Source organism: Girardinichthys multiradiatus, chromosome Y (assembly GCF_021462225.1).
Source record: "Girardinichthys multiradiatus isolate DD_20200921_A chromosome Y, DD_fGirMul_XY1, whole genome shotgun sequence".
In the NCBI taxonomy this organism is placed as follows: Eukaryota; Metazoa; Chordata; class Actinopteri; order Cyprinodontiformes; family Goodeidae; genus Girardinichthys; species Girardinichthys multiradiatus.
Window position 1 is genome coordinate 10,312,215 of NC_061818.1, and position 15,691 is coordinate 10,327,905.

Genomic DNA, 15,691 nt, shown 5'->3' on the forward strand with positions numbered 1-15,691 from the left:
GCTTGTATTGTTAGTAGCTGTTAAACAACCAGCAAGTCCCACTAATTTTCTGACTTGCAACTTGAACGTGAATAACTCAGGTGTGATCTCCAAAATCTGAACTCCAACGTACGAGACGGATAGAACATAATAAGCAACAAAATCAATGAATGTCTAGCTGCTTTGGAATCTGTGCTTACTCAACTTATCGTTGTCTGGTATTAAAATTTGTTTAAGATCTGAAACATTTAAGATCTAAGAGCTTTCTGCATGTAAAATATACTTTTACTTCCACCAGCTACTCCAATAATTTTTCTCCACTAGTTCTTCCTGACAACATTATTTTCAATAATTATTTTCTGTAAGAAAGGGTTTTACTACTGGAGCAAAAGCAATATAGAAGTGTTTATTTAAAACAATCCTAGTCCTAAAGGAGGCAAAAAGGAAAACATAGGATGTTTAGTTAATAGAACTAAGTTCAACATAAAGAGCAAAAGATAGAACATTTCTGGCCAAAAAACAATGTTCTAGAAAATTTACTTTTACCTTAATTGATACAGTTTTGGTGGTTTTGTTGGTGACCTAAAAAATTAGAGATAAAAAGCAATCACTCTGCTGTCAAACACTAAGCTTCAGATGCATTGCCACGCTTAGATCCACAAAACAGTGGTGAAAAATGTAAACAATAGGGACGACAGATAATTACACCGAAGTGCTGTGAACCCCTGCGCTCTACAGAAAACGGATGATCTATGAAATAAGATGATCTGTCATTTTTGTACTAACACCCAAGATCATTACCTATAGCTTAACATTTGAGGATGCAACAGTTGTAGCTTCACCGTTTGACATTGTTTCTACGCTCAGCATTACCCGTGGCGGCTCAGTAATTCAGTCAGATAGGTCACCCTTTTTGTGTGCAGGAGATAATTTCCACTGTATTTTGTCTGATTGGTGGTCAGCCATGATATTTTATTCTGTTTATAACACTTTAAAATGCTGTTTTTGGGTTCATTTCCAGTTCCGTTGTTCCATCCATACATCCATTGTCTACACCTGTTCAACCTTGCAGGGTTGCAGAGGGTACTGGTACCTATTTCCAGCAATCACTGAGCAAAATCCATCCTAGAGTACACCCTAGACAGGATATCAGTCCATTACAGGGCAACACAGAGACAAACAGGACAAACAAAAAGTTCATACTGTACTTAAGGGGCAATTTGGAGAGTCTACTTAACCTAACAGTGATGTTTTTGATCTGAGTTGATGCCTGTAGAGTAGTGTTTGTTTATTGTCATGCCACGTCCATGCCTGCCTTCATGTCTCGCTTTATAGTTAGCTACCTTACAGTTAGCTACCTGAACTCACTATTTCTGGAAAGTAGACGCTTTGATCCTTTGCCAGATACTTTCCCAGGAATTTTTACAAACTTACCGGTAATGTTCTTGTAACTTACCAGGTATTTTCCCAGAACTTACTGGTTTATTTACAGGAACTAACCAGGTACCTTCCAGGAGCTTATCAGGCACCATATTCTGGCAGTGCTACCGCAACAACTCCCTAAATCTATCTGAGCAGTTGCTTCTGTTGCTCACATATGCATTCACCTAGTGAACACAGGTCAACCTCTGGAAGCCATTAGGTAACACGCAAAGAAAAACACCAAAAAAAAAGGTTAAGTGCACTTTTTTCTAACGTTTTGATGGTTTACATTAGAAAAAGCAAATGACTGAACAGAACACCAACCAACTCAAAAGCTCACACAAGCTCTGTAGGCAGAACGTAAAACTTTTGACTGCAGGAGAAAAAGGCAAATAGGAGGGAAAATAATACTATTTGAGGTACACCTTCTGTTGTCATGGGAAATATGCATTTGCTGAACATGAGGAGGATGAGCCTTCTACCTTGATCTTCAGTCTTTGGGAGTATCACATATACCTCTTATATGCTCGACTCAGAGGGGAATTAAAGGAAAGCAACCCTCCTATTGATCATGCCACAGGAATTCAAACAGTATGGGCATGCAGAGCATGTAACAAACACTTATCATTCTGTGATTGCAGCCCTGAGTACTTTGAAAGCTGTAAAGGTTTTGTGTCTCACAGGAACTTTATTGGAAATGTGTACAGCATGATAAGACCAATGCTTTTGAACAATTTACAACCACCAACATTTCATCAAAAAAGATCAAAATTAACAATACACTTATCTTCCTAACAAGATTGTCACTTTAACCTTTTGCCAGTTCTGATTATTTAAACAATTAGTGAATTTAAAATTAAAGGGTCGTGTCTGATTTGATAAAACAGAGCGAATTAAGCCGACAGAAGCCTAATTCAGAGATTCACCTGATACCCTAACAGTGAGACAAACCATTTTCATTTCTAACACATTGACTTTGTCAAACTTATCAGCAAGTCTTAAATGCACAGAGTATTCCCTTGAGTATAACATCTATTTTCCCATCCCCTGTTTATACCTACTTGTTCTAAGAGGGTCATGGGGGGAATTAACCTATCATGCATGTTTTTAGACTGTGGCAGGATGCCGGAGTCACCTTGAGAAAAAACACATGAACGGGAAAAACATGCAATATCCATGCAAAAAGGCCATTGGCATTGATATAATATAGGACCCTCTTGCTGCCAGACAACAATGCTATCTACCGCAACACTGTGCATCCATCAGAATAAGACACTAACAAAAAATATTTCAGATATTTCTTTTTTTTAAAGTGACATGAAACTCCTAAGCTGGTGATAGCAAAAGTTGAAGAAAGTCCCAGGAAGCCCTTCATCTCAGTCTTAAGCTGAAACTTATCTCCTAGTGTTTATTGTATCATTTTGATAATATTTATTGGTTGTCCCCCTCTGTATTGTTATATTTTAGGGCACCTTGTGATCCACTTACCAAAAGGCAGGTCAGGCAACACTTGCATCGGAGTCATTCGTCTTACAACTTGGAAAATGTTGTCACATCACACATAGGGTAGAGGGAATACACTGGGTCTGAATAAATACTTATGTGGTTGAGGGCAGGAACTTCACATTTAAAGGACAGACGGACACAAAGCCTTATGACATGAAAGGTAAACCTGACCTGGACAAGATGAAGCGCTCAGAGCCATATACAGATGGTAAACTCTGGATGGAGAGGTGTCTGCTCTTGTTCTTTGGCAGGGGTTCAGCAGTTTTGTTGAGCAGAGGGAAAACGAATGGAAGCTGTCAGGTGCCATATGATGCTGCCTCTGCAGTTTACGCACAGAGCCCGACTCAGAGATTGATGACAAGGTTACAGGAACATAAAGGAGTTCTAGCAGAGAAAACACAGGGTTGAAGATGGTTCATTTCTTCTCTCTTTACATTTCACATCATATCTGTGTTACTAACTTTCGGGCAATTTGTATTTACATGTGGATATCAGTAAATTAGAATATAATCAAAGAGTTAATTGATTTCAGTGCAATGTTGATCTCATATGTCATCTAGATACATTACACACACAGCAATATATTTAAAGCTTTTATCTCTGTTTATGTTGATGACTATGGCTTACAACTTATTAAAACCCCAGAACATTTAAAATAAAGAGAAAAAAGGAATTTTGATACAGAAATGTCAGCCTACTGAAAGGTACATCCAAGTATAGCATATGTACTCAATATTCGGTCGGGGCTCTTTTTGCATTAATTATGTCAGTGGATCTGCTAAGGTGCTGAGGAAGCTCAGATTATTTTAGTAGCAGTTTTCTACAATGATGCCTCTAGTGTTTCTCATCTTCCTTTTGATAATCCTCCACAGATTCTCTATGGCATTCAGGTCAGGTGGGCTTGCTGGCCAATCAAGCACAGTGACACCATGGTCATTGAACCAGCTTTGGGTGCCTTTAGCAGTGTGAATATCTAATTTTGTCTCCATCTGTGTGTGGTGGTTGTTGAAGCATCAACTCCAGCTGCCATCCAACCCTTTTGACTCTCCCTCAGACAACAATCCTCTCAAGGATAAGGTTATCCATTTTTCTTGTGCTCCTTTTTCCTTCCACTCAATTTTATATTGACATGCTTAGATATAAGACATCCAGCTTCTTTAGCAATGACTTTATATGGTTTGCTTACCTTACCTCGCTATAGCTTACCTTACCTTACCTTACCTTCCTTCCTTACTTCCGTACCCTACCGTACCTTACCTTACCTTACCTTACCTTACCTTACCTTTTTCTTCTCGCTGTCTGAGATTATATTTAACCTCTTTCCTGTTTTAAGTCAGTTACAATTACCAACATTATTTTTATTTCCTAAGTAACAAGATGATTGGCAACATTTTTTTTAGAGAATTTTTATTTTCATGTAGATATCCTTGCTAATTGGTGGAACTGCCTTTCAAACTGGATGGCTTGTGTCAGATGTTTTAGGTTTCCTACTAAAAGCAAAGGTTCTAGTTAGTTGGAATTTTGACCCATTCCTCCTGAACGAACTGGTGGAACTGTGTCAGGTTTCTAAGCCACTTTTCTTTCCCACACCTACACAGCTCCGTCCCCAAATTACCTCTGGGACTGAGGTCTGGGCTTTATGATGGCCACTCCAAAACATTGACTTTGTTTTACTTAGGCTACATTGTCACTAATTATAAATATAACCATTATAGCAAAACACTTGAGTTTAGGTTAATTAGCCCATAGGACATGTCTCCAGAAAATTAAGCTTTTTTGTCTCAGGGGGTATTGGCTACCTGTTATTTAACTTTTTGTGTTGCTTTTTGCAGTAATGACTTCTAACCCGTATTGGAATTGAAATTGTTTCACTCTAGATAATGATACTGTTTTACTGGCTTCAGCCAGAATCTTCCCAAGGTCAGTTTTTGTTCTGTTGTTGGTCTGCCTATTTTACACTAAAACACGTCCATCTCTGGGACACAGAACCTGTCTCCTACTTGATCAGTATGATGGCTGGACATTGGTGTGGTGTTGTACTGAGGTTACATGTTTTTTTTGTTTTTTTATACATTGTATGTAAATATCTAGTTTCAATTAAATATAATATATATAACTTTCACACTTTTAATTGAACAAGTGATTTTTTTCTCTGTTATTCTGATTTATTGAGATTTACCTTTTGGCAGTAAAGGTCAGCAATGTTTCCACTTCTTGACTGACCTAGATTTGAATGCTCTTACTGTGTTTGTGTGACAGTATGCATGCTTGTACATGCGAGGATGAGTGGGTGGGCTGAATGTACCGCTTCATAATAGTTCTGGTTGCAATTGGTTTTCATCATAAGTCAGGGAACAGTCAGGAACTGGTTTGCAATGCTCCTGACCTACATCGGCTGCTCAGCATTCTTCCAGGGCGACGCATGAAGTCATACCCACAGTATCCTTCTGCAAACGTCTGTGATCAAGATTGTGTTTGATTGTGTCTGTTGAATATTCCTCTCTGAGCTTGTGTGTGTGTTTGCGTGTCTGCTTAAACACACAAACATGATAGTAGTTTCAGGGAAATGCTGCTGTCATTTACAGGAAGGATTTATCTTAAGCTTCTCTCAGCAGGCTGCCTCTTGCTAGGTGGTTAGCAGGGAAGCTATAATCTCCACACACACAGAGAAACACAAAATATGAGCAACAACATATAGTGGATCAGCACACAACCTTTACAAGAAATAAACCATTTCTTATCCACAAATATACATCATAGACAAATGTATCCACACAAAGACAAACTTCTGCAATCACACACTTCACATTGTGTGCTATTTGCAGTAGTAATTAGAGGTGTGACAGCCAGACAGGTGGAGGTGACGATAATGGGTCTCAGCTATTTCTGTTCCTTGCTCACTTCGTCTTTACGGCTATGATGTCCCCCCCCCCCCATTTTTCAACTTTCTGAACACTGGTTGTGAGAAGAAGCTCAACAGACTCTCACAGTTGGCACATTTTTCCTCCTTCACACATGCTTCTGTTTGTTCCCTCGCTCTAACACACCTTGAGTCTGATTTAATTATCACAATAGCATCTTTTATCGTGCGTTTAATTGGAATGATGTCAGTGTTTTTTGCTTTCCACATGTTTTCAAAGGGGCTAAAAAAAACATACCGCTTTTTGATATTTGGCACTAAAACGAATGAACAATTTAACAAAAATTTAAGTTACAAGTTCCCAAAACCGTGGGATGTGTACAAATGGGACAAATTAGCTCTGTTTTTAGTTTTACTGACATGTTGTGAGTCGTAAGGGTTCCAGTGTGTAGAGAGGTTGGGATAATTAATGTTAAATTACATGATTTTCTATTAGTATTTTAGGATGAAATCCTTACCTGGAGCCTATTGTTATATATTTATAAATCAGTGCATTTGGGCAGTCCAGCTGTGTATTGATTCATGTCGTGGTCAGTAAATGCTGCAGTTAATCAGATGAGATTAGATAAGACTATATTTGTAAAACATAACATGTTTTATTTTTAACTCATAAATACCTTATTTACCTGTAAACCACATTAGCTGCCATTTTTTTCATTTCAGGTAACTGAGGAGTAATTAAGCTTCACATTTAAATACTTATATCTCATCATTCTGTCAGTATAAAGCTTTCAAGTGGACATGTTTTCTGTACCAGTGAGTGGAAACTAGTCCAGTCAATTACCTCAATGCATTGCTCCTGATATTCAGTTCAATTCAATTCAATTCAATTCAATTCAGTTTATTTATATAGCGCCAATTCACAACACATGTTGTCTCAAGGCACTTCAGAAAAGTCAGGTTACATACATTCCAATTAATCCCAACCACCGAACTGAGTTCACTGAGACACTCATCTAAAGGGTTATCTAAACACTCCTTTATCCATGATATATGCTGTTTTTGTACAATTCAGGGTTCCAGGGATCTGTTTCAGCTCACCAGGGCAAAGAGTCGTGTAAGACCTGGACAGGTTCTGGTTGTGTCAAAGAGCAAACTCAGGGAAATCCATGAGCTCTATTTATACTGTTGATACAAAATAACGAATTGTTATTTGTGATAAAGGATAAAGGGATGCCCTCATAATGTGCAAACCATGGTATTCAAAGTCAGACAGCAAACTCACTTGTTAATCAGGACGATACCTCAGTTCTTCCAAGCAGGAAAGCAGTAAATGTTTGAAACAAGTCCCTTTTTGTTCTGCTGCTGCATTTAGATGCACATGGCATGTTTCCTCTACGGTGGCCGGGGGGTGCAAAACACTTTTACAAGTACCGAAACAAATGTACATTTCAGAAAACACATTTACATTTCAGAAAACAAATTTACATTTCAGAAAACAAATTTGCATTTCAGAAAACACTTTTACATTTCAGAAATCCATGAACTCGCTCTATAATAGAGCATGTTTTTGGAATGATGAAAACCAGATTCAGGGCCATCTTCCTGCAAGCGCTGGAGGTGCACGACACCTTTGTACCTCACGTAAGTTTTGACCTAGATCCATTTTTTATATACATTATACATAATACATACACATATATGCACCCTCTTTTAAATTGTTTTCAGGTCATAACAGCATGAGCCATCCTCCACGACATCTGCCTTGGTGCTGGGGGTGTCATGGCCCCAGAGGATGACCCAGAGGAGGCTGTAGAAGAGGATGAGGGTGAGGTTTGGACTGAGGCAGTCAGCGTTGCTCTCTGGCAGGACCAGCTTTCAGCTGAGGTGTCCACCCTGGAGGAGGTACCACCAGAACATGACTACTGTGTCAGCCAAGTATAATATTATAGATGTGATTAATGTTTGAGGGGTATAACTAATTGTAATACAGGTCCTTCTCAAAATATTAGCATATTGTGATAAAGTTCATTATTTTCCATAATGTCATGATGAAAATTTAACATTCATATATTTTAGATTCATTGCACACTAACTGAAATATTTCAGGTCTTTTATTGTCTTAATACGGATGATTTTGGCATACAGCTCATGAAAACCCAAAACTCCTATCTCACAAAATTAGCATATCATTAAAAGGGTCTCTAAACGAGCTATGAACCTAATCATCTGAATCAACGAGTTAACTCTAAACACCTGCAAAAGATTCCTGAGGCTTTTAAAACTCCCAGCCTGGTTCATCACTCCAAACCTCCATAATTGGTAAGACTGCCGACCTGACTGCTGTCCAGAAGGCCACTATTGACACCCTCAAGCAAGAGGGTAAGACACAGAAAGAAATTTCTGAATGAATAGGCTGTTCCCAGAGTGCTGTATCAAGGCACCTCAGTGGGAAGTCTGTGGGAAGGAAAAAGTGTGGCAGAAAACGCTGCACAACAAGAAGAGGTGACCGGACCCTGAGGAAGATTGTGGAAAAGGGCCAATTCCAGACCTTGGGGGACCTGCGGAACCAGTGGACTGAGTCTGGAGTAGAAACATCCAGAGCCACCGTGCACAGGCGTGTGCAGGAAATGGGCTACAGGTGCCGCATTCCCCAGACCTGGGCTACAGAGAAGCAGCACTGGACTGTTGCTCAGTGGTCCAAAGTACTTTTTTCGGATGAAAGCAAATTCTGCATGTCATTCGGAAATCAAGGTGCCAGAGTCTGGAGGAAGACTGGAGAGAAGGAAATGCCAAAATGCCAGAAGTCCAGTGTCAAGTACCCACAGTCAGTGATGGTCTGGGGTGCCGTGTCAGCTGCTGGTGTTGGTCCACTGTGTTTTATCAAGGGCTGGGTCAATGCAGCTAGCTATCAGGAGATTTTGGAGCACTTCATGCTTCCATCTGCTGAAAAGCTTTATGGAGATGAAGATTTCATTTTTCAGCACGACCTGGCACCTGCTCACAGTGCCAAAACCACTGGTAAATGGTTTACTGACCATGGTATCACTGTGCTCAATTGGCCTGCCAACTCTCCTGACCTGAACCCCATAGAGAATCTGTGGGATATTGTGAAGAGAACGTTGAGAGACTCAAGACCCAACACTCTGGATGAGCTAAAGGCCGCTATCGAAGCATCCTGGGCCTCCATAAGACCTCAGCAGTGCCACAGGCTGATTGCCTCCATGCCACGCCGCATTGAAGCAGTCATTTCTGCTAAAGGATTCCCGACCAAGTATTGAGTGCATAACTGTACATGATTATTTGAAGGTTGACGTTTTTTGTATTAAAAACACTTTTCTTTCATTGGTCGGATGAAATATGCTAATTTTGTGAGATAGGAATTTTGGGTTTTCATGAGCTGTATGCCAAAATCATCCGTATTAAGACAATAAAAGACCTGAAATATTTCAGTTAGTGTGCAATGAATCTAAAATATATGACTGTTAAATTTTCATCATGACATTATGGAAAATAATGAACTTTATCACAATATGCTAATATTTTGAGAAGGACCTGTATTTTGTGAGCACCATCTTCTAATTCTGCATTTTTCCGATTACCTCTTAGTGATGTGGCAGCCGTCAATTCAGCCAGCCCTTTAAACCCACTTGATGGACGATACCGTGGACAGCGGAGAGAGGCATCACAAACATCTGCAGACCACCTGTGTGATGCTTCACTCACCATCCAGAAAGATAAACCACAGGTCTCAGTTGCAGCATCCCATCCAAGTCTCTGACCTTGTGAAAGATTTAGCCACACCGCCAGACTTTCTGTTCAGAAAGAAATCTGCCTCTTTGTTCTGTTGAAGAGATTTTTCCAGGAACCGGTCAATCAGGGTGATCCTGCTGTCGCCATTGTAAATACTTGTACAGTTTTATTTTATGCCTTTTGTTTCTTGTAATCTTGATCTGTTTGAACGTTTTCTTCCCCCATTCTGTTTAAAGTGCTGTTTGTATTTTTCATAATAAATTCTGTTTATAACTTTAAATGAAGTTGATGTATTGTTAGATCAAATATAAATAAAATACAATGGTGACAAAAACAATTTAGAAATTTATTAGAACAGCTTAAAACTTTAAGAAACAATCTGAACAAAACTTAATATTATTTCTTATATAGCACCTTATTTCAGTACCATTCTTTCTAAGATGGAAAACAGTCTGTCCATTCTCTGTGCCCTCATGTCCTCCCTGATCAAATCCATCATCTCTGTCCCTTTTTCTTTTCTGACCCCTTCCTGCTGGCTCACTGTCTTCCTTCTCCATCTGGTTGCCCACCGCTCCGCTTGGCCCTGGAGTGTCCTCAGGGATGGAGGCAATTAGGACAGGAGGTGTTGTGGAAGGCCTCTGACCCAACACCTCATCCATAAAGACAAACCAGGGCCAAGTAGCAGCAGTGGACTTTTCACTGACTCCCTCTCCTGACCCTGGATACTTGCAATCCTAAAGTTAGATGGAATAAAAAAAAAGAGTTGACTAAACAGAGAAACCAACAAGACTTTTAGAAATATTTTTTTATTTGTGTGTGACATGAGAAGTTCTGAACATACTCTAAATTTTTTTTTTTTTTTCAAATTGTCCCACATTGTTTTGGCCTGCAAAGGGGGTGACCTTCCCCTGTTGGTCCATCTTCTCCAGAATTGTCCTAAACCGAAAGATGTTAATCACTGGATGGATATTTATGAAAGTTAGAAAGATAGGAGTTATTTAAACTGGACAGAAACTGACTGTAAAGAATGTTGTTATTGTGCCTCCAAGCCACGGTGGCTGAGTTTTTAGCTCCAGTAAAAAGGTGGTGGTTCTCACCCCTGAGTTTAATAAACTGGCCCGTCTGCTCCTTTGTACCTAAAAAAATATGAAAATAACAAAACAAAAAAAACATCTTGCTTAATATCAGAGCAAAAATAAAGCCTTTTTTAATTTTACATTTGTCTTAATTTGAAGAAAATATTAAAATATTTTATGCAAATGTCTAAAACAAGCTCTTTCAAACTTCACTTCTTTACTGAGATTCACTTACATTTGGAGGTGTATTCCTTGTCGGGTTTACCTGGAATCAGAAATTATAATGCTAACTGAATTATAAATAAACTTTTAAAAACATATGGCACATTTCTTCATTAAAAATTCATATTGAAAAGCTTATTTATTCTCAATCACACTCCCCAGCGATACAGTTGGATTACATAAAACTGTCCATTTATTCTGGTTAACCTTAATATCACCTGAAATGTTAAATCGATTTTCAGTAACAATTAAAATAATAACATAAACTGTTAGAAATCACTTGTGTTAAACGTTCACTGTGATGACTGCCAGCGGGAGCTTAGTGCCGATAGTCCGGTCAGATCTCTACCGGGCTAGCTCGAATCGCCGCCGGTAGGACTGGCGAGGCGAGCCAGTTACTACGCCGGGAACGGAAAACTCCGAACACGTCGGAGCACGTTTGAAATTAAGCGATGTCTAGATAAATCAAGCAGATATTTCACGTCTACATAGTTATATTCCTGCACTAAAAACATTGTAGAAGTTAATTTGTGTCACAGAAAGTGTAATTTTCCACAATTTACTCACAGCTTTTGTTGCTATGGTCCGCCATGGCTTCCCCTGCTTGACCAATCCGCTTCGACCCGCAATGAATGATGGGAAATGATGGGCCGCGAAGGATACTCACGACCCATCCTTCAAATCGGACAAAATAAGGACACATTTGTCGGCAGGATTTGCTCGGAATGATTCATGAATTGGGACAGCCTTCGTTGCCGCGCTGTAACGTAATCGGCCTACAAATACGGCCTTCGAAGGATGCAGCCCTGAGGCTGACTTCCGGGTCAGCCTCGGCGTTGGTACATTCCCTTTCCGGTTGATTTTCTGAAATGTAAATTTGTTTTCTGAAATGTAAAGTTGTTTTCTGAAATGTAAATTTGTTTTCTGAAATGTAAAAGTGTTTTCTGAAATGTAAATTTGTTTTCTGAAATGTAAAAGTGTTTTCTGAAATGTAAAGTTGTTTTCTGAAATGTAAATTTGTTTTCTGAAATGTAAAAGTGTTTTCTGAAATGTAAATTTGTTTCAGTACTAGTAAAAGTGTTTTGCACCCCCCGGCCACCGTATTCCCCATTTGCCGTCTGTATCTGACAGGCAGCCACAGTGATTTTGTTCGCACTTGCAGCTGGAGCTGAAATCTGCCACTTCATTCTGTGAGCATGTGAGCCATCATGTTAGAGTCTGAGCATGTCATCACAGTAGGTTTTCTTCCAAGCGATCCAGTTTTAGCATATAATCTGTCTTCAGCAGTAAGTCTGCTTTGACCTTGAGAATCTTATAAAGAACGCATGTTGCACAGCTCTCTACTCCACTTGTCTTTTTTCTCCTCCCTTCATCCTTTTATTTCTTCACCATTAATTTTTCCTGCCTCATTGTCTGCGTCTTTTCTTCTAAGCAGGAATTCTTACACCGAATTATTTTCAGCCTCGTCATAAACTATAAAGGTATGAGGTGTGGTTTGGAAGGACCTTGACTTTTAAAAGATTGTGATGTTTAATCTTGAACAACATTCTTGTCTTACAGCATTGTTAAGGTTCATGTTATAAAAAACAGACCATGATTGCATAGATTGTTAAGCATGAATATAGGAGTTAATGTGAACCAAGCTGTTAATAAGATCTGGGATATATGACTCATTGGATCATGTTTTATCTTATCATCAAAGGTGTTAAGTGTTCTGGTCCACATCTGCTCTGTAGACATAGAAAAAGATTACAGTGTTTTTTGGGGTAGTGTTTTTTTCATGGGGGCACAAAAAACAGGTGAATATTTTATCATTTTATATATCAAGTGAGCCACAAAGCCACTTGCAACTCTGGAGCTCCAGGTTGAAGCCCCCTGATCTAGCTGATGAAAACTGTAATCCTATCTTAATAGGTTGAAGATAAAAGTGCAACAACTTAATTTTTAATCAATTGTTAAACTGTACAGGTAAAAAATAAAATTGGTCTAAGGGACGATTCAGTTACAATTTCTGTGCCAGCGCATATCCTCATAAGAAATTGATTTAGTATTATGTCTTGAGTACAGGGGCACCAACAGAAGCAAGGACCAGTTCTACAGGGCCTCTGCCCCCTGTTGGCCCCAGTCTAGAAGCACCCATGAGAAGAAGTTAATGTACGGCATTATTTAGTCTCAAATGACGCGTTAGCCGAGCGCACGACATATCAGCCAATCAGAGTACACATGACATCAACCACAGTCCCTAGAGTCTCAAAAATTGCGATGTACGTTTTCATTGGTACGTTTTATTTTCCTCGCTCATATCACATTTAGCACTTGGTGTTTGATGTGTGCGTGGCAGGCAGCTGACGGAACTGATGGAAGCTGGGAAACAGAGTCCTTAGCAAAATACTACTTTAGTTTCAAGAAACAATTACACCACTGCTTTTTTCTTACAATGTTCCTCCCTTGGATAACAGGAAGGATTATTATTTGTGTCCTCAAGGTGACTGAACCAGTTCTTAGAAAGTAAAGAATATTATTCTGGAGGGTGCAACAGGTTTTAGATCCTAAAAAGAAGCATGATCTTGTCATTGGCTAATAAAATATGTTCTCAGTGAACCTCTGGATTTGCAGAGGAGAAAAGCCTTGGACCCCTGGCAAGAACTGGAACTGCTATTAACAGTAGCCAGCGGTCCAACATCACACGGAAGGGGAGAGGCAAGCAAGTCTTTACTTGGATGGCATTGGAAAATGCTGGAGAGCCTTTCTAACTGAGGCTCTTAGGGACAGAAACGCTTGTAGAAAAGATCTTAAATATCCCAGGTGGCCTGGGACATGATGATCAGAGACAAGAGTTAATAGAATGATGATCTTTTTAACAGATATAAGTAAAATGTCTGATGGAAAACGGAGCTGAAGAGAACCATACATAAGCAGATGAAATGCAGGGTGCAGCAGGATGCTTAAATAGACCGCCTAAATTGGTAGGGTATGCTTAATATATTCTGCATGTTCGGAGTGTGTGAAAAGCAGCTCAAGTTGACTTCCTGAACTAGCTTGAAGGCAACCCAAACTATAATCTTTGTTATTCAAACTAAATCCGCAATAATTAAATTTCTAATATAAAGACATATATTTATTATCATGCAACACAAGTTTTGTTCAATTTGGAGGACATTGAACCTTATTTCAAGCACAAGGTGTGAATAACAGTGGGGAAAGCCAGGATGGGCAATACTCCTTATAATATACAGTGTGCACAATGAATGGGTACTTCTTTATTTCAACCTGGAAAGACTCACAAAATGGAGAAACAACAAGAAGACTGTTAAAGAGTTTATTAATGAAAGATTATTTCTTTGGCACTCGGACCCCTGAGGAAGGAGTGAACGCTGAGGATGAAATGAGTTTGAATAAACATCTTATTATTATGATTAGGTACGTCTTGCCCCCTGGGATCTGATCCTGGTGGTGGCATAGCCCTTGGTATATTGGAAGGAGTTGGGAGCCTCTAGTGGAGAAGGGGTGGAGGAGGGTCAAAGCTCACCAGAAGAGCGGTGTCTTCCATGCAGAAGGTCTTTAAAAGTGATGCCCTGGGAGATGATTGGCCGAGGAGGTGTGCGGACCTGCCGTTGATTGGAGCAGCCAGTGAGGAGTGATTGGACGAGAGGGGTGGTGAGTCTTCCATGTTGAATTTTCGTTTAAATTCCATTTCTCCTTGAAATGAGAAATTATGCTTCATCCATTAACATATTTTTACCTGTGGGAATTTTACAAAAGCATGCCTATGTACATTATATGTGTGTGTTAAAGAATTAAGCCCTCTGTGTGTTTTGTGCATATTTGTGTGCTTATATTTTTTCTCTGCATGGAACCACAGTCGCACATCACAGGCAGACCTTTTGCTGTGGTGCTGAAACTCATCAAAGCATCTGCAGAATCACTTCAGGCTGTTGAATAGCAATTCTCCCTCTAAGCTGCATCCAACATTAGAACACTGCTTTCAGGGTGTGTTCGTGTATATATTATATGTTTGTTAATTAATTTGTGTGTGCCTGAGCATATGCTTGCACCTCTCTGAAGCACACATCTTATAAGCCAGAGGTGAAGCCATGTGTGGTAGAATAAATAGGGTCAACGAACAGTTTGTATAGATGTAATTTTATGAAATATAAGATGATGTTATTTAAGAAAGACAAACAGCTAAACCACAACTGAATTTTATTTTCCTTTCAATGCATTTATTGTCTTACAGCAAAAGAACTTTAAGTAACTATTTCTGGTTCCGCAAGATCCAGAAGTTACTTGTTGCACTGATTTCAGTCAGTCAATCAAGATGTTCCTGACCTCAACTTGGTTGTGTTCAACGCACATGTATACACAAAATAAATTTCTTCCTTTCCAACCTCTCCACTGCCATGAACAAAACCAAAAAGCTGTCAAAGGACACAAAGGACCATGCACCCCTGTGCAGATCTACACAAGGGTGGCATGGGCTCCAACACCATCCTGTATAAATATTCAGAAATGCAGACAGTATAAAATGACAATGAATCATTCTCAGTTTATAGCTCTGCGCAGGATCTTTCCATGTGGGTTGAGGGATCAACCCACAACCACATGGGAGGAGCTTGACCTGAAGGTAGTTGGGACCACAATCATAAAGAACAGAATTAGTAAGACACCATGCTTTATGAGATCATAATCTTGCATCGCTATATAAAGGGCACATATACAGACCCGTCTTGTTTGCAAATGGATAGATCTAAGATCTGATTCCTCTAACTGTGTCCACTATATTAGCAACGATATATAATCCTCTGAATATACTAGAAAATGGCATTAATTAAGACAGACTGGATGGATGTATAATCAGACAGACAATGAAGTA